General features: G+C 36.2%; 1 long non-coding RNA gene across 1 annotated transcript; it reads left to right on the forward strand.

Annotated features, from left to right (window-relative positions):
- Window positions 1-8,874: 8,874 nt before the first annotated feature.
- LOC127745442 (uncharacterized) lies at window positions 8,875-9,109 on the forward strand. Its single transcript, XR_008006635.1, has 2 exons — window positions 8,875-8,942; window positions 9,070-9,109. It is a non-coding gene; the product is annotated as an uncharacterized LOC127745442 (long non-coding RNA).
- Window positions 9,110-20,996: the final 11,887 nt, after the last annotated feature.

Genomic DNA, 20,996 nt, shown 5'->3' on the forward strand with positions numbered 1-20,996 from the left:
CAGCATTTCAGCCTTACAAAAATAAGTCAAGGGCCCCCAAATTCACGCAGCACGTGATTCATTAATGCAATCACATGCAAGGACCTGTGCGGACACACAGACGTGCGCATTCGCACACTCGGTTGAAAATTTACATGTGCGTACGCACAGGTGCTTGTGCTCACGCACACACGGAAATCCTCGCTTGTGCGCACGCACGCAGGGCTGTGCGCACACACTTCGCTGTGTGTGCTTTTCCTTGTTTTCTTCGTATTTTCTCCCTTGTACATGCCTTCTTCCACTTTTTGCCATTCATTCTTGCCTTCAAGGCCTGAAATCACTCACAAACCATATCACGGCATCGAATGGAATAAAAGTGGAATTAATTCGCTCTATTAAAGTACAAAATTGCATGTTTTCACATTTAGGATCAAATTAGGGATCAAACACAAAAGTATGATGTTTGGGTGCTTAAGTGTGAGTTCATGTGCTATAATCCATTCAAATCAAGGAAAAATATATCGAAAAAGATGGACTCATCAGATATCAACACATATGAAGGCATTAGGTTTTAGTTTTAGTTTTCATTAGTTAGGAAGCTTCCATAGTTAATTTAGGAGTAGGAGTATTGTAGTGTAGATTTTCTCTCTTAGGGTTTATTTCAATTTCCATTGTAGCATTTTATAGAAGCTTTGATCTTAGATTTTGCTCATCTTTATTGTAAGTACTCTCAATTTCCTCTTTAATTAAAGCACATTTACTTTCATTTGCTTTGGTTCAAGTTACTTGTCTATAATTGAAATTTTGAGTTTCTTGAAGTTTTAATTAATGAATTTCATATCTTATGCTTTCTTTATGCTTGATTGCTTGTCTCTCGTTGATATTGTTGATAGTTGGTTATAGTTTTCTATTTTTCCTTGCAATTTTTCATGTTTTACTTTTATACCCACAAGGTGTTTGTGAAAATGCCAATTATGAGTTTTGAGTAGATTTTCACACCTTGGCTTGGGATTTGAGTTCCTAGGATACTAGAGTCATAATGTCTGACATTTTGTGGTAATTCTCGGGTAGTTAGTTGACTGTTGTTTCCATTGACGCTAGCTTTTTATCAACTAGTTTGATAAGTTAGCTAGGACTTATGGATTAAGGTCAATTATGCTTGCTTGACCTACTCCTCAATGCTAGGGGTTAACTAGGCGAGATTAACTCATCATAGTTGCCATAGTTATGGTCATGACGATGATAGGATTCCTTGGATCCTTATTCCCAAGTCAAGGCTTTTTATGCATATATTAGCATTTTCACTAGTTTTGACCTTGTTTCCTTTTTGCTTGCATTAATTCCAATTTTGATCATTCCTTAGTTCTTTTATTTCTTAAGTTCTTTTAAATCTTTCGTTCTTTGATTTCAAACCCCTTTGTCCTCACAACCAAGAAAGTAACACTTCAATTGCATCCGAGGGAAGAACGACCCGAGGTTTAATTACTCTTGGTTTATAATTTGTATTTGAAGAATTTAAACTTTGATTGTGAGGGTTGTTTGTCGGTCTAGGCTATACTTGCAAGGAGCTTATATTTTGTAAAACTCTAGATCGACAATAGTTCTCTCATCAATGCCACCGCCTCTTATGTGGTCACATATATCTCAATATCATTCAATTCATTCAAATTAAATATCATACTTCAATATTAATACTCATCATCCTTCATTCAAATTCAATCTTCGTCATCCTTCATTCTCAATATCATTTCAATTCTTTCATATTCATTCAAAATTCATAATTAACTCAGTTTTCATCATTCTTCTTCCTCATCTCCTACCCGAAAGCAAGTGGACAATGCCACTGCCTCTTACCCGGAGTCACGTACATCTTATCTAATTAAAAATCATCATTTCTTTTATCATCATCATCAATCTCCTATCATTTAACATTCCAATGCCTCATTAATACAGTTACACTTCGCAAAACCCTTCCAAATATCTCCTTAATTTCTTTAACAAACTCATCCTCATTCTAAGGTTTAAAGGCTCACTAGTGGACCTTAAACAAATATAGGGGAGGTTTAGAAAGTTAGAGAATCGATTTAGTATACAAAAATTTCACTTTTAGCCAAAACAAGGGTTTCGCGATATTTCAAAACAGCGGGAATTCTCATGTCGCATATAATGCTCGCGTTTGCGAGTGTCCAAATTTTCAGGCCTGTTTTCTACACCTAACTTTCGACGTTCATAACTTCCTCTAAACCATTTTAAATCATTTTCTATGCAATTTTCGCAAGCTTTAACCATTTTAAAACTCTTAAAATTCTCTTTAATTTGAAATAAATTTCATTCAAATCCAAAATCCCATAGTCTGACGAAATTGGTTAAAAATCATGACTCATCAAACACTAACTCATAACTCATCAATCATATAGCCACCCAAGGTACCTGATAAACCACTATTTTATAGTTTATATTGTGTTTAATTGTGTGATTTTGTCGTGATCCTTACCCACTTATTCATCAATTTAGCATGCATTTAGATTTCCTTCCCGAATTTATTACATGTTTGAAAATTGCTTCCTAGAGACTTTAATTATTTAATTTTAATTCTCCTTTATTCCATTCGATGCCGTAATCTGTGTGTCAAGTGTTTCAGGCTTTATAGGGCACGAATGAGACGGAGATTGGAGAGGAAGATAGCAAAAATGGAAGGAACACAAGAATTTGAGGAGATAACCAGCGAAAAGTGACGTGGTCACATGGCTCACGCGACCGCGCGAAGGAGCGCAAATCGCAGTGACGCGGCCGCATGGCTTGCGCGGCCGCGCGGATTGGAAAGGAACGCGTGAAGAGGAAAAGTGCAAGCGACGCGTCCGCATGGACGACACGATCGCGTGACATGCGTGATCTGCATAATCTACAGAATCCGAAACCAGCGATTTTGGACCCTATTTCGGTCCAGTTTTTGGCCCGGAACAGCAGACTAGAGTCAGAGAATATGCAGAAACAACGGAGACATATTCATTGAGTAGTTTTAGATCTAGTTTTTTTTCGCTCTCTTAGGTTTTCTCTCTCTAGTTTTTAGAATTTTAATTTTCAATTGGTCTTAGCATTGGAACATTGAGAAGAGTTATTTCCTCATCAAGACTTCATCATTCTAGTTTGTTCTCTTAACTTGGTTTTATTCTTCCATGTTCTCTGTTATGTTCAATTTTGTCATTCAGATACTTTTATGATTAATTAATGCAAGGATTATTTCTTTTTAATTTAATTTCAATTCCAATAATCATGTCTTCTTTTAATTCCCTTTCATGTGCCATGGATTCTTTATTTACAATGCGTGAGTAGTTTAATTACTTGATGGGGAGTTGATTAAAAGGAACTCTTGAGTTAGAAGGATTGAAAAAAAAATTGTAATTGGGTTAAATGTTGGATTGCTATCCTGTCACCGACGCCAATCCCTTCGAACTAAGTGGGTTGCAATTTGTGAATAGATCTGGCATTCCCACTTGTTTGACTTTCCCTTACCTAGTAAGGGATAACCAAACAGAACAACTATTAATTATAAACTAATCTTACAATCACACCATCAATGATAGAGATTCTAACCAATCAATTCCCACTCAAGACTTTTACTTATATTATTTAAAATTTCTCAATTTAAATTCCAATTTACTTAGCTCAACTTCTTGGAATATCTGATTAATAAAACAGCACACTTTTCTGCAACTCGTTGGGAGACGACCTGGGACTTAAAACTCCCAGTAATTTTAATTTAAACTTTCTGTGATATATTTCTAAATTGATAGGCAGATTTTCGGTGAGTTAAGAACTATACTTGCAACGTAACCATTTAAATAAATTTTTAATTCACCAGCTTCTGCACTCCATCAGTACCCACTCTCTTCATTACCAATTCCACATTATATTCATCACATATACACACATATTCAATATTTGCACAAAATTTTACCACTTCACTACTTAATCCAATATCATACTCATCAGATACATACATATCCAGCCATTCTATCAAAAATCTAACCATTCACCATCAACATCCAAACCATTTAATTATTCAACAACTCTATACATGCTTTTCCAACAAACTTAATCTATATCACCACTAATCATAATACACCCACAATTCACATATCAAATCTCAAATCAATTGCACATATATACACATTTTTTCAATAATCACATCAACAACCCAATTCAATCCAACCTTATCCTATGGTCAATTAGCCTAAGTTTTCACGTTACATTATATGTTATCTACGAGAAATCAAAACCATACCTTGGTCAATTCCTCGTTAAAGCCAAAGACACATTAATTCGTGAAATCTCAAGCCTCCTCCACCAAGATTTCAGCACCCGATGCTCAATCCAAGTTTTCAACCTCCTCAAATATGTTCCAAATTACATATATACTATCTAATTCATATTATTACATCCATATACACAAGCTCAATACCCAACCTCAGTTCTAAAACAAGCACAAATAAAACTGAATCATAAAAAAAATACATCTAAAATTAATTTTGGATCAAACAACGTCATTAATATGTTTCTTCTTCTTTTTTGTTTGATATTTTCTTCTCTTTTTCTTGGTTTTATTCCTTTTAACAGAGTGAAATAAGAAGAACTATAAGAAAATGAAAAAAGGAGAAGATGAAGAAGAAAAAGATGAAAAAGAAGAGGAAAAAGCAGTAAAAGATGAAGAGGAAGAGGAGAAACACTACTAGAAAATTAGTTATTACAGACGGATATTTTCGACAGATTTTATTCCATGGAAATATAGACGAAATTTACAAGGGATTTTTTTGTCAGAAATAAAAAAATAAATTAGTATAAATTACAGATGAAAAAGAGAATCCGTCGATAATTCTATCGAAAAAATTAATTTTTTTCATGAAAAATGATTACCGACAGAAAATATGTCTATAATTAAATGAATAAAACACTACGTTTTATTAAAATATTACAGACAAAAAAATCTCTCTAATTTAAAATATTCTGCAAAAAAAAAAAAACTTAAACCTAATCTACCCCCTCTCTTTCTCGAGCTCCATTCACAAATAACTTAGGGCTCAATTCACAAAGCACTCCATGAAGATGAACAACGTCTTCATTGTGCCTCACGAAGACGATTAACCCTAGCTAACCATAACCCTGTCTTCGTTGTGCCTCACCGTGCCCTAACCCTTTCTTCACTGTGCCTCATGAAGAACCCCTAACAATGACAAAGAACCCCTAACCACGACGAAGAGCCCCTAATAGCACTCTGCGAAGAACGTTGCCAGTCGTCGACACTCGAAATGCCTCCATCGAAGAACCCCTAACCGCAACGAAGAACCCCTAACCCTCCTTTGAGTTTCTTCGCTCTTTTCTCGCCACTCTCACCCTCAAGTTCACTGAGTCTCACCTCTCTCACAGCTGGTCTCGCCGTCGATCTTTCTCTATCTCTCTGGTATATTGCTTCTCTTGCGAGTTTTAGCTAGGTTTATCATACTCTGCTTTTGTGCCTCAATTGTTTAATGGTTCCAACTATTATATAAAGAAAAACAAAAAGTATACAAAATTAATTGAAAAAGAAAAGCTTGATTGAAGACACTATGATAGTCATGTTCAAATAAAGAGAATGTGACTAATAATGAATAAATTAAAGTTGCATGATATTTCGTTAAATGTTAAAACATTTTTTAAATATATATATATAAGGCAATTTTGAACTATATAGTTTGCACATTTGTTTGAACTTCTGTAGCAAAGCATTGCTGTATGGAGTTACTCATGCAGCAAAGGTTAGTGGCTTGCCCATCGTTTCTTGATCAAGTCCTCCTTTAGCAAAATTCTTAGTGTCTCTTTTTTTATATCTGTAGTGTAAGTACCGCTAGATCAGCTTTAGAGCATATGAAGAGGACTCATGAGGCTGTAAATGAGAAAGAGTCCAAGCATATTTCTGTAGTAGTGTCACTAATTAGGTATCTAGTGAATTGATTGTGAAAAACTGAGTGTTTTTTTTATGTTTTTTAGTTCCCCTTTTATGTGAAAAATTACCTGATAGCTATTTTAAATTTCAGCTCCACAAATTGAAGTTAGGAAGCTCAGATCTATTATATTTTGACTTTTTTTTTTTGCATTTTCTTAGTCCACTAATATTACTTCAGGAGTGAATTCATCTCGATTCACTTCCTATTTTTCTTGTTTTATCTGTATGTAAATTAACTCACTTCCTATTTCCCTGCACTATATACATTTTCCTACAAAATACAATCCACCTAAACATTTTCTCTTATGGAACTTCCAGCAAGGACTTGGTAGGATAGAGAAAAGAAGCAGGTGGGACAAAAAAGATAGGCAACTAGCCCTTGATAATTTGGAGCAGTTCCAAAGTGAAGCTAAGACTAGCCGTCACAGAATTTGGTAGTATGGAGACATTCCATCCGACGACGAAGACTCCGCTCCTCCTCCAAGATAGGCCGGTGGCCGGAGATGAGTGTAATAGAAGGTAAATTATAATATAGACATCTTCATAGAGAACGTGGTAAGTGTTATTATAGGCATGAACATTAAGTTTTGAGGTAGAGAGGAAAATGAATATGCCATGCAGCAATACTTTATAAGTTTTGTTTTGATTTTTGTTTTTTAATTTTATTTTTAGATAAAAGGATATTCGTTTTCCATAGATGGCATAATAAGGTGCATATAGGATTCTAAAGTTATGATGACAGTAAGAGATGTTTCCATCATAGCCGAAAATTTCATGATTATCTTTTCTTTAAATCATTTTTTAGTCGCAATTTTTTTAAACAAAATACCCAAATCGTAAAATGAACTACATTTTCATTAAAAAGAATTTATATTCACTTCAGTTTATCAAAGTGACATGACAATTTCGTGAATAAGAAAATAATTAGCTATTATTTTCTTTTTATTCTTTTGATTTCTTTTCATCTACTATTTTATTTATTGCCTAATTGTTGATAGTTAAAAAACCACAATAATGTGAGATTGTTTGTGATTGTTTGTGATTGTTGATAGTTAAAAAACCACAAACAATCTCCCAAAAGCATAGCATATATTGTAAAATGGTGACAAAAAATGATTGGATGTTAATAAAAATGAATAATAAGTACATTTTTCTTGCTGCCTATGAAGCAGGCTTACGTGCAACAATTAGAGACAAGTAGATTAAAGCTTACACAACTTGAACAAGATCTTTAAAGGGCTCGTTCTCAGGTTCTAAACTCATATATGTTAAAATATATTTCATCAATTATTATGTTATACTATATAAATTATAAAGTTCTCTTTTTGTATATGTGTGTTTTTACTATTTGAGCTCTTCAATTTAATAGGGACTGTTCATGGATTGTGGTGGTGTTGGAGGCAATCTAAGCTCTGGTGTGCTTTTACCAATTCTTATTTCTTTGAAAAAAAATAACGTTAAAGTGCAGTTTCATGTTATAATAATTTTTTAAAATGGGGTTTTGATGAAATGGAACTTGCTAAGCAGGTTCAAAATGAAGCTAATAGGGCTTTTGCTAGGTTCTCTACGCCCAATTTGGAGTCATTGAGATTGTAGTAAGATCTATAAGATTCTTAAGTGTTTGTTTACTGGTTCTTATAAATCTTATGTGAAGTTTTCTTGATAAAATATCTTGTATATTATCTAGGTATCTATTATATTGTTTGAGTTTATACTTTATAGTCTATCCTTTTGTTATTTACTCATTAGTATGTTATATAGGATAATAGGTCTAAACTTACGAATCAGTGAAAATCTGATATCCTTAATAAAAAAAAGGCAAAAATAGGATCTTTTAAAAATGTTATGCTATTTTGATTATCTGCTAAGAATTAGAGGATCATAGAATAATAATAAGTCCATTGCTTGAGGTTTATGCTTATATGGGATGCTATGATATTGCATTCACGTGTAGATCGGAACTTGGAAGAAGACAAAATAAAAAATATAGTAAATTCTTGATGATTCAAAATTTTAGATCAAGTTGTTCATGGATACTATTGATTGTTCTAAATTTTAATGATAATTAATTATTTATTGTATGTCTGAGTTCTTAAAACTTCTGTTTGCCTTTTAGCTTGTAAATGGGTTAATTTTAGAGAAGACATCATCTCCTATTGGAGTTCTCTTAATTGTTTTTGATTCTTGCCCTGATGCACTTGTACAGGTGAATTGACCTTTTTTTTCAATTTTTCTCCAAACGTTTTCGTTGTCGCTTTCAATTGGTCATGGCTGTGATTATGTGTCATTTCTGTTCAGTGGGCTGTTAAAACGATTACTTAAGTGGCAACCAGGACTTTCTTTATCATGTGAACTTGTTTATATTAAAATATCAAAAACATTTTGATCCATGATAGAGGCTGGTGGAACTTCAGCTAAAATCCTGAGATCCACATTCACTTCAGCTTTTTATTTTAATATTTGAAGAAAAAACATTGGACACATGTCTCAACTTCTTAGTTCCCATTATTTCTCATTTTTATATTTTATCCATTCATCTATATTAATTAATTATTTTGCACCTTCATTTGATGTCTAGTTTTTTACCCCATATATAACAACTCCTCCAACAGACAGTGCTAATTGCTTCTGACTCTTGTTTCTGAAATACTTTCATAGAACATGGAAGCACATGCAGCAACTAATCATCCTATTGCAAGAATCACCTCTCATCTTCAGTGACCCAATTTCAAGGTTTGTTGCAAAGGGTACTTAATAGTTAATATAACATTACATAGCTCAATGATCAGTATTTAATGAATCAATACTACATAACCTGGAAATTTTCTAAATTTGTGTTCCTTGCATAAACTTGAGCTTCTATTATTGCCAAAGATTAGTGCTTAATCATGTGATGTATTCAATTTTGTGATGACAGGATGATGGTGATGTTCTTGTTGAGAGGGATGAGTATAGGGCAAAAGAAGGGGCACCGGGATTCAAGGTAGCAATCTTGGGGGCTGCTGGTGCAATTAGCTAATCCCTATCTTTGCTAATGTATAATAGTTATTTTCCTTCTTGTTTATTTGACTTCTTTATCTGCTACATTCATTCAATTTTGCTTCTTGTAGATTCTACTGGCTTATATGATTTGGCAAGTCTCATGACAAACCTTCTAAGTACTAAGTTAGCAAATAATTATTATACATGATGATAGAGCCAAATTATTAACCAATTCCGTGAATAGTTGGGGACTTAGCAGACCCCATTAATGGAGGCCCTTGTTATAAACTTTACACAAAATCCCTCTGAGTTCCCTAAAGGAGGGTGGCATATTTGTGACACAGGCACTATAAGACCAATGTCCATAACATGAATTAAACATTTATTAGAGGAAACAAAATTAAAGTGACATTCCTATATTGTTCAGGTAGAACCTGCTGGAATTAATAGTCATACTGAAGTCTTTTCATCTATCTACAACACATTGAAACATGTTTTTAAGTGTAATTAATCTTTTACCCTTTTTTAAGTCTAATAGGAATTGGTAAAGATTATTACTTTATCATCATTTTCAAGAAATTATTTTGTATGTTATGTCACAGTAGGAAATGGACCTCATCATATCTTAATCATTCTTTTGTTATTGGAATATAACAGGCTTCAAATTTTCCATTAGAGCTGAATGCAGAAGAAATAGACCTCAGAATAAAACAAAGGATTAAGGGGCAAAACTGTCTCCAACTAGAACAAACTAAAATAGTCTTCAGATTTTCTACAATTTTCTTTATATAGATTGGAGGAAAAAATTTCCAATTCAGAGTCAAAAAACCAAGTTCTTTGCCAGCACTGTATCACCGACTGGAAAAGCTTTGACTACAAGATTAATACCTGAGGCATTACTTCTACTTCAACAACTAACACATAATTTGATAATACTTTTAACTTTATTATTCCAATTGATGTGATTAAATTAGTTTTACAAAGTAATTAGACTAATTTGATGAATGAAGTTTGGTGTACGAAATTGTGATCATCAACAATGGCGCCAAAAACTTGGTAGCGCTCTCAAACGTGAATCACACTTTGTCACAACTTCGCACAACTAATCAGCAAGTGCATTGGGTCGTCCAAGTAATAGACCTTACGTGAGTAAGGGTCGATCCCACGGAGATTGTTGGTATGAAGCAAGCTATGGTCTTCTTGTAAATCTCAGTTAGGCGGATTCAAATGGTTATAAAGGTTTCGAAAATAATAATAAATAAAGCATAAAATAAAGATAGAGATACTTATGTAATTCATTGATGAGACTTTCAGATAAGTGTATGGAGATGCTTGTCCCTTCTGAATCTCTACTTTCCTACTGCTTTCTTCCAATCCTTCATACTCCTTTCCATGGCAAGCTGTATGTAGGGCATCACCATTGTCAATGGCTACTTCCCATCCTCTCAGTGAAAGTGGTCCAAATGCTCTTGTCACAACACGGCTAATCATCTATCGGTTCTCGATCATGTCGGAATAGAATCCATTGATTCTTTTGCGTCTGTCACTACGCCCAACAATCGCGAGTTTGAAGCTCTTCACCGTCATTCAATCCCTGAATCCTACTCGGAATACCATAGACAATGTTTAGACTTTCCGTATTCTCAAGAATGGCCGCCAAAGGGTTCTAGCTTATACTACGAAGATCCTGATTAAGGATTCCAAGAGATACACGCTCGTTCTAAGGTAGAACGGAAGTGGTTGTCAGTCACGTGTTCATAGGTGAGAGTGATGATGAGTGTCATGGATTATCACATTCATCATGTTGAAGTACAGCGAATATCTTAGAATAAGAATACGAATGAATTGAATAAAAAATAGTAGTAATTGCATTAATACTGAGGTACAGCAGAGCTCCACACCTTAATCTATGGTGTGTAGAAACTCCACCGTTGAAAATACATAAGTGATCAAGGTTCAGGCATGGCCGAATGGCCAGCCCCCAAAGTCTAAGAACTAAATGTCCAAAGATAGATACCAAGATGAAATTACAATAGTAAAAAGTCCTATTTATACTAGACTAGCTACTAGGGTTTACAAAAATAAGTCTAAGTGCAGAAATCCACTTCTAGGGCCCACTTTGGTGTATGCTTGGGCTGAGCTTGAGCTTTACACGTGCAGAGGCTTCTCTTGGGATTAAACACCAAGTTGTAACATCTGTTTGGCATTTAACTCTGGTTTGTGACGTGTTTCTGGCGTTTTACTCCAGAATGCAGCCTGGAACTGGTGTTGAACGCTAGTTTGCATCGTCTAAACTCGAATAAAGCATGAACCATTATATATTTCTGGAAAGCCCTAGATGTCTACTTTCCAACGCAGTTGAGAGCATGCTATTTGGATTCTGTAGCTCCAGAAAATCCATTTTGAGTTCAGGGAGGTCAGAATCCAATAGCATCAGCAGTCCTTTTTCAGCCTAAATCAGATTATTGCTCAGGTCCTTTAATTTCAGCCAGAAAATACCTGAAATCACAGAAAAACACACAAACTCATAGTAAAGTCCAGAAATGTGAATTTTGCATAAAAACTAATGAAAACATCCCTAAAAACAATGCCAAAAAGCGTATAAATTATTCGCTCATCACAACACCAAACTTAAATTGTTGCTTGTCCCCAAGCAACTGAAAATCAAATAGGATAAAAAGAAAGAGAATATACTATAAATCTCAAAATATCAATGAATATTCGTTCTAATTAGATGAGCTGGACTTGTAGCTTTTTGCTTCTGAATAGTTTTGGCATCTCACTTTTTCCTTTGAAGTTTAGAATGATTGGCATCTATAGGAACTTAGAATTTCAGATTGTGTTATTGATTCTCCTAGTTAAGTATGTTGATTCTTGAACACAGCTACTTTTATGAGTCTTGGCCGTGGCCCTAAGCACTTTGTTTTCCAGTATTACCACCGGATACATACATGCCACAGACACATGACTGGGTGAACCTTTTCAGATTGTGACTCAGCTTTGCTAGAGTCCCTAGTTATAGATGTCCAGAGCTCTTAAGCACACTCTTTTTGCTTTGGATCACGACTTTAACCACTCAGTCTCAAGCTTTTCACTTGGACCTGCATGCCACAAGCACATGGTTAGGGACAACTTGATTTAGCCATTTAGGCCTGGATTTTATTTCCTTGGGCCCTCCTATCCATTGATGCTCAAAGCCTTGGATCCTTTTTACCCTTGTCTTTTGGTTTTAAGGGCTATTGGCTTTTTCTTCTTGCTATTTCTTTTTCTTTTATTATTTTTTTCGCCACTTTCTTTTTTTTTACAAGCTTTTGTTATTCACTGCTTTTTCTTACTTCAAGAATCAATTTTATGATTTTTCAGATTATCGGTAACATTTCTCTTTGTTCATCATTCTTTCAAGAGCCAACAATTTAAACATTCATAAACAGCAAGATCAAAACTATGCACTGTTCAAGCATTCATTCAGAAAACAAAAAGTATTGTCACAACATCAATATAATTAAACTAATTTCAAGGATAAATACGAAACTCGTGTACTTCTTGTTCTTTTGTATTAGAAACATTTTTCATTTAAGAAAGGTGAAGGATTCATGGAATTATTCATAGCCTTAAGACATAGACACTAGATATTAATGATCATGAAGTAAAGACACAAACATAGACAAACATATAGCATAAAAACCGAAAAATAGAGAGATAAGAACAAGGAAGTTAAGGAATGAGTCCACCTTAGTGATGGTGGCGTCTTCTTCTTGAAGGACCAATGATGTCCTTGAGCTCTTCTATGTCTCTTCCTTGTCTTTGTTGCTCCTCCCTCATTGCTCTTTGATCTTCTCTAATCTCATGGAGAATGATGGAGTGCTTGGTGCACAAAATTGCAATCACACTTTTGCAATCCGCACAATTAACCAGCAAGTGCACTGGGTCGTCCAACTAATACCTTACATGAGTAAAGGACGAATCCCACGGAGATTGTTGGCTTGAATCAAGCTATAGTTATCTTGTTGATCTTAGTCAGGATGCCAATAGGGTTCTTTCGTTTTAATTGTAAAAAGTCAAAAGGCATAAAATAAATACTTATTGTGCAATAATGCAGAATATGTTGGAGTTTTGGAGATGCTTTGTCTTCTGAATTCCAGGCTTTTCTCTTGTACTCCTCTTCACACACGCAAGGCTCCTTCCATGGCAAGCTGTATGTAGGGTGTCACCGTTGTCAATGGCTACTTCCCATCCTCTTAGTGAAAATGGTCCAAATGCTCTGTCATAGCACGGCTAATCATCTGTTGGTTCTCGATCATGTCGGAATAGAATCCATTGATTCTTTTGCATTTGTCATCACGCCCAATACTCGCGAGTTTGAAGCTCATCACAGTCATCCAATCCCAGAATCCTACTCGGAATACCACAGACAAGGTTTAGACTTTCCGGATTCTCATGAATGCCGCCATCAATTCTAGCTTATACCACGAAGATTCTGATTAAGGAATCTAAGAGATACTCATTCAATCTTATGTAGAATGGAGGTGGTTATCAGGCACACGTTCATGGATTGAAGAAGGTGATGAGTGTCACGGATCATCACCTTCTTCATAGTGAAGCGTGAATGAACATCATAGATAAGAACAAGCATGTTTGAATGGAAAACAAAAATAATTACATTAATTCATCGAGATGTTGCAGAGCTCCTCACCCCCAACAATGGGGTTTAGAGATTCATGCCGTCAAAGAGTATAAAATTCAGATCTAAAAATGTCATGAGATACAAAATAATTCTCTAAAAGTTGTTTAAATACTAAACTAGTAACCTAGGTTTACAGAGAATGAGTAAACTAAAATAGATAGCGCAAAAATTCACTTCTGGGGTCCACTTGGTGTGTGCTGGGGCTGAGACTTGAGCTTTTCACGTGCATGGGCTGTTTCTGGAGTTGAACGCCAGGTTGTAACCTATTTCTGGCGTTGAACTCCAACTTGTAACCTGTTTTTGGCGCTGAACGCCATACTGCAACATAGAACTGGCGTTGAATGCCAGTTTACGTCGTCTATCTTCATGAAAAGTATGGACTATTATATATTGATGGAAAGCCCTGGATGTCTACTTTCCAACCCAATTGAGAGAGCGGCAATTGAACTCATGTAGCTCTGAAAAATCCATTACGAGTGTAGAGAGGTCAGAATCCAACAGCATCAGCAGTCCTTTTTCAGCCTGAATCAGATTTTTGCTCAGCTCCCTCAGTTTCAGCCAGAAAATACCTGAAATCAAAGAAAAATATACAAAATCATAGTAAAGTCCAGAAATATATTTGCTTAAAAACTAATAAAAATCTACTAAAAACTAACTAAAACATAATAAAATCTACATGAAATTACCTCCAAAAAAGCATATAAAATATCTGCTCATCACAACACCAAATTTAAACTATGCTTGTCCTCAAGCAACTAGATAAATAAAATAGAATAAAAAGAAATTAAGAAACAATAATATCTCAGAGTTTCGAGTGAAGCTCAGATTCTAATTAGATGAGCGGGGCTAGTAGCTTTTTGCTTCTGAACAGTTTTGGCATCTCACTTTATCCATTGAATTTCAGAATGATTGGCATCCATAGGAACTCAGAATTTAGATAGTATTATTGATTCTCATAAGTTAGTATGTTGATTCTTGAACACAGCTACTTTATGAGTCTTGGTCGTGGCCCTAAGCACTTTGTTTTCCAGTATTACCACCGGATACATAAATGCCACAGACACATAATTGGGTGAACCTTTTCAGATTATGACTTAGCTTTGCTAAAGTCCCCAATTAGAGGTGGCCACAAGCACATGGTTAGGGACAACTTGATTTAGCCGCTTAGGCCTGGATTTATTTCCTTAGGCCCTCCTATCCATCGATGCTCAAAGCCTTGGATCCTTTTTACCCTTGCCTTTTGGTTTTAAGGGCTATGGGTTTTTCTTTTTCCAATGATTCCTTGTAAAAAAAATTTTTTCACTGCTTTTTCTTGCTTCAAGAATCAATTTCATGATTTTTCAGATCAGCAATAATATTTCTTTTTGTTCATCATTCTTTCAGGAGCCAACAATTTTAACATTCATAAAATTCAAGATCAAAAAAGTATGCACTGTTCAAGCATTCATTCAGAAGATAAAAAGTATTGCCACCACATATAATTAATTAAAATTTTCCTTATTAAATACTCGAAAAATATAAATTGCCTCTTTATTCTAAAAATCTACTATTTTCTTCATGTTTGATGATGATGAGAAAAATAAATTATAACTTAATTGACGATAAAATCAAAATAGATATACTAATTTCCACTACTTATATATAACTTCTAAGGTAAATTCCTATAATAACAACTATCACAGAGTTAAAGCTAAAATTAGAACTCAACAACCTTTATTTTGGGAAGTGGATATTCCTCTAGTCTGTGGGGTTCTTGGTCCTTCAAGAGATAATTTTTGACGCTTCAGTTCCTTTAAGTCACGCCCTTGCTCTTCTTTTTCCCTAAGCAATTTGCAAAGCATGCTATTTTGATTATTCTGTTCTTCCTTTATTTGGTCCATAGCTTCTTGCAACTTGGTAACAGATGCTTCAAGATGCTCCCAGTATTCAAATTGAGGGATTTCTGGGAGGAATTCCTGTGCTCCCCTTTTGATGGGGTCATCCTGCATTTGTTGTTTTTCCTTTGATATTTTGGTGATTGGCCGCTCAACTGAGATATGTTCAGTTATTCCCATCTTTACTCCAGCATCTTTACATAGCATAGAGATTAGGCTTGGATAAGCCAATTTGGCGTCTTTGGATTTCTTGTTTGCTATTATGTAAAGTTCACATAAAATTAACTGATGAACTTCTACTTCTTTTTCTAACATAATGCAGCGAATCATCACTGCTCTTTTAACAGTAACTTCAGAACGGTTGCTAGTGGGCAATATAGAACGCCCAATAAAGTCCAGCCAGCCTCTGGCTACTGGTTTGAGATCTTCTCACTTGAGTTGATTTGGGACACCCGTGGTGCTGGTGGTCCACCTGGCTCCAGGGATGCATATATCCTCTAGAATCTTGTCCAGACCCTTGTTTGTTCTTATCATTCTCCTATTAAAGGAATCTGGGTCATCTTTCTGCTGAGGCAGCTTAAAGATCTCCCTGATTTTGTCAGGGTGGATGTGAACAATCTTTCCTCCGACCAAGGTCCGATAGTCATAGAGGGCAGTTCCAGATATTCTCTACCTGTCTGTTTGCCACAGATTAGCGTAGAACTCCTGAACCATATTCCTTCCCACTTTTGTTTCAGGATTAGCTAGGATTTTCCAGTTCTTGTTTCGAATTTGCTCTTGGATCTCTAGATATTCATCTTCTTTCAGATCGAATTTGACTTCCGGGATCACTGATCTTAGACCCATTATTTTGTAGTAATGGTCTGAATGTTCTTTGGTTAAGAACTTCCCTTGATTCCAAAGTGGCTTTGGAATACTTTCTTTCTTGCCTCTTGGAGTGGGTTGTTTTCCTTTAGGAGCCATGATCTTAGTGGGTATGGTTTAGTGATCACAGATAAACACACCAAACTTAGAGGTTTGCTTGTCCTCAAGCAAAAGAAAAGAAAGGAGAGGGATAGAAGGAGAGCTAGTGTCGAATGGTGGATGAGAGGAGCGAGGCCGAATGTGGATTTAAAGGGAGGGGGTGGGTTTTCGAAAATATTGAGGAAAGATAAGATAGAAGATATGATTTATAAAAGATAAATATGATAAGAAAAATATATAATTTAAAATTAAAAAATTGTGAATGATATTTGAAAAAGATAAATCTGAATTTTTATTTTGAAAAAGATTTTAAAAGATAATTGAGTTTTGAAAAATTTGAAAAAGAGTTGGATTGGACTGGAAAAAGATTTGTGTTTATGGATTAAGATACATTTGATATTTTTGAAAAAGGGTTTTTAGAAATTAGGATTAAAATTTTTGGAATTAAAGGATGAGAATTTGTAACATGTTTATGCAAGAAATCATGAATTGGAACATAAAAATTAAAAAAAAATTGAAGTAAAAACGAATTTACCTCCTCCCTACCATCCTGGCGTTAAACGCCCAAACGCTGCATGTTTTGGGCGTTTAACGCCCATGTGCAGCTTCTCCTGGGCGTTCAACGCCCAGCTGTTGCTTCTTTCTAGCGTTGAACGCCAAGAACTCCTTTGTCACTGGGCGTTTTTCTGAACGCCCAGGACGCTATAAATCTGGCGTTGAACGCCCAGAAGGTGCTTCTTTCTGGCGTTCAATGCCCAGAAGATGCTCTTTTCTGGCATTTAACGCCCAGATGGCTATCCTTACTGGCGTTGAACGCCCAGTAGGTGCTTCTTTTGGGAGTTCAACGCCCAAAACAGCTTTTACTGGCTTTTTCGCACCAGTGAGCTTCCTTTTTGTTGTTTTATCCTCTGGATCCTTCTGTAACTCTGTGAACTTAAGCAATTGCTATTTTACCTTGAAGATAATTGACATATACCTGTAAAAATCAATTAATTAACAAATAAGCTTTATAAATGGCTGGGTTGCCTCCCAACAAGCGCTTCTTTATTGTCTTTAGCTGGACTATTACTAAGCTCTAATTAAGTCTCAATTTTGAGCTTTCTTGCTCAAAATTGCTTTCAAGATAATGTTTGACTCTCTGTCCATTAACAATGAACTTTTTGTTAGAATCATTATCCTGAGGCTCTACGTATCCATATGGTGACACACTTGTAATCACATATGGTCCTCTCCACCGGGATTTTAATTTCCCGGGAAATAATCTGAGCCTAGAATTAAATAGCAGAACTTTCTGTCCTGGCTCAAAGACTCTGGATGACAGTTTCTTATCATGCCATCTTTTTGCTTTCTCTTTGTAAATTTTTGTATTTTCGAAAGCATTGAGTTTGAATTCCTCTAGCCCATTTAACTGGAGCAATCATTTTTCTCCAGCTAACTTGGCATCAAGGTTTAGGAATCTGGTTGCCCAGTAGGGCTTATGTTCCAGTTCCACTGGCAAGTGACAGGCTTTCCATACACAAGCTGGTATGGAGAAGTTCCTATAGGAGTCTTGAATGCTATTCTGTATACCCATAGAGCATCATCCAAGCTTCTTGCCCAATCCCTTCTACGGTTAATCACAGTCCATTCCATGATTCTTTTAAGTTCTCTATTAGAGACTTCAGCTTTCCCATTTGTCTGTGGATGATATGGAGTGGCCACCCTGTGGCTAACTCCATATCGAACCAAAGCAGAGTAAAGCTGCTTATTGCAGAAATGAGTGCCCCCATCTCTAATTAGTACTCTAGGGATACCAAATCTGATGAAGATGTGTTTCTGGAGGAATTTCAGCACTGTCTTAGTATCATTAGTGGGTGTTGCTATAGCTTCCACCCATTTGGATACATAATCCACTGCCACCAGAATATAAGTGTTTGAGTATGATGGTGGGAATGGCCCCATGAAGTCAATACCCATCCATCAAAAAACTCAATCTCCAAGATCCCTTGTTGAGGCATGGCATAACTGTGAGGTAGATTGCCAGATCTTTGGCAACTGTCATAATTAAGTACAAACATTCGAGAGTCTTTATAGAGAGTAGGCCAGTAGAAGCCACATTGGAGGACTCTTGTGGCTATTCGCTCACTTCCAAAAAGTCCTCCATACCGTGATCCATGGCAGTGCCAGAGGATCTTCTGTGCTTCTTCTTTAGGCACACATCTACGGATTACTCCGTCTGCACATCTCTTGAAGAGATATGGTTCATCCCAAAGATAGTACTTTGCATCCGTGATCAACTTCTTTGATTCCTGCCTACTTTACTCTTTTGGTATGAATCTCACTGCCTTGTAGTTTGCAATGTCTGCAAACCATGGCACTTCCTGGATGGCAAAGAGTTGTTCATCCAGAAAGTTTTCAGATATCTCAGTAAGAGGGAGGGATGCCCCTTCTACTGGTTCTATTCGGGATAGGTGATCTGCTACTTGGTTCTCTGTCTCTTTTCTATCTCTTATTTCTATATCAAACTCTTGCAGAAGCAACACCCATCTGATGAGTCTGGGTTTTGAATCCTGCTTTGTGAGTAGATATTTAAGAGCAGCATGGTCAGTGTACACAATCACTTTTGATCCTACTAAATAAGATCTAAATTTGTCAATGGCATAAACCACTGCAAGTAACTCTTTTTCTGTGGTTGTGTAGTTCTTCTGTGCGTCATTTAAAACACGACTGGCATAGTAAATGACGTACAAAAGATTGTCATGCCTTTGTCCCAACACTGCACCAAAGGCATGGTCACTGGCATCACACATTAATTCAAAAGGTAATGTCCAGTCTGGTACAGAGATGACTGGTGCTGTGACCAGCTTAGCTTTCAGAATCTCAAACACCTGCAGACACTCCTTATCAAAGATAAATGGCGTGTCAGCAGCTAGCAGATTACTTAGAGGTTTGGCAATTTTTGAAAAATCTTTTATAAACCTCCTATAGAATCCTGCATGCCCAGAAAGCTTCTGATTGCCTTAACATTGGCTGGTGGTGGTAATTTTTCAATTACCTCTACCTTAGCTTGATCCACCTCTATTCCCTTGTTTGAAATTTTGTGCCCAAGGACAATTCCTTCAGTCACTATAAAGTGACATTTCACCCAATGTTAAAACAAGGTTAGTCTCTTGGCACCTCTTTAGAACAAGTGCTAGATGGTCAAGACAGAAGCTGAATGAGTCTCCAAATACTGAAAAGTCATCCATGAAGACTTCCAAAAATTTTTCCACCATATCAGAGAAAATTGAGAGCATGCACCTTTGAAAGGTTGCAAGTGCATTGCACAGGCCAAATGGCATCCTTCTGTATGCAAATACTCCAGATGGACATGTGAATGTTATTTTCTTTTGATCTTGGGGGTCTACTGCAATTTGATTATAACCTGAATATCCATCCAGAAAGTAGTAGTATTCATGACCTGCTAGTCTTTCTAGCATCTGGTCTATGAATGGTAAAGAGAAATTATCCTTTCTGGTAGCTGTATTAAGCCTTCTATAATCAATACACATACACCACCCTGTAACTGTTCTTGTAGGAACCAGTTTATTTTTTTCAATGAACCACTGTCATGCCACCCTTCTTAGGGATGACTTGGATAGGGCTTACCCAGGGGCTATCAGAAATAGGATAAATAATCCCAGTCTCTAGTAATTTAGTGACCTCCTTCTGCACCACCTCCTTCATGGCTGGATTCAGCAGCCTTTGTGATTGAACCACTAGCTTAGCGTCACCCTCCAATAAGATCTTGTGCATGCATCTGGTTGGGCTAATGCCCTTAAGATCACTGATGGACCACCCAAGAGCTGTCTTGTGTGTCTTTAGCACTTGAATTAGTGCTTCCTCTTCCTGTGGCTCTAAGGTAGAACTTATGATTACAGGTAAGGTATCACCTTCTCCCAGAAATGCATATTTCAGAGATGGTGGTAATGGTTTGAGCTCAGGTTTAGGAGGTTTCTCCTCTTCCTGAGGGATTTTCAGAGGTTCTATTATTCTCTCTGATTCCTCCAGATCAAGCTGAACATCTTTAAAGATATCCTCTAGCTCTGATTCAAGACTCTCAGTCATATTGATCTCTTTTACCAGAGAGTCAATAATATCAATGCTCATGCAGTCATTTGGGGTATCTGGATGCTGCATAGCTTTGACAACATTCAACTTGAACTCATATTCATTGACTCTCAGGGTTACTTCCCGTTTTTGGTCGTCAATGAGGGTTTGGCCAGTTGCTAGGAAAGGTCTTCCTAGAATGAGAGTTGCACTCTTGTGCTCCTCCATTTCTAGCACCACAAAGTCAGTAGGAAAGGCAAATGGCCCAACCTTGACAATCATATCTTCAATCACGCCTGATGGGTATTTAATGAAATCATCAGCAAGTTGGAGACATCTCCGGGTTGGTTTGACCTCTTCAGTCAAACCAAGCTTTTTGATAGTAGATGCAGGTATCAGGTTGATACTTGCCCCAATATCATATAGAGCTTGCTTAGTACAAGTACCCTCTAATGTGCATGGTATC

This window comes from Arachis duranensis, chromosome 3, assembly GCF_000817695.3.
Source record: "Arachis duranensis cultivar V14167 chromosome 3, aradu.V14167.gnm2.J7QH, whole genome shotgun sequence".
In the NCBI taxonomy this organism is placed as follows: Eukaryota; Viridiplantae; Streptophyta; class Magnoliopsida; order Fabales; family Fabaceae; genus Arachis; species Arachis duranensis.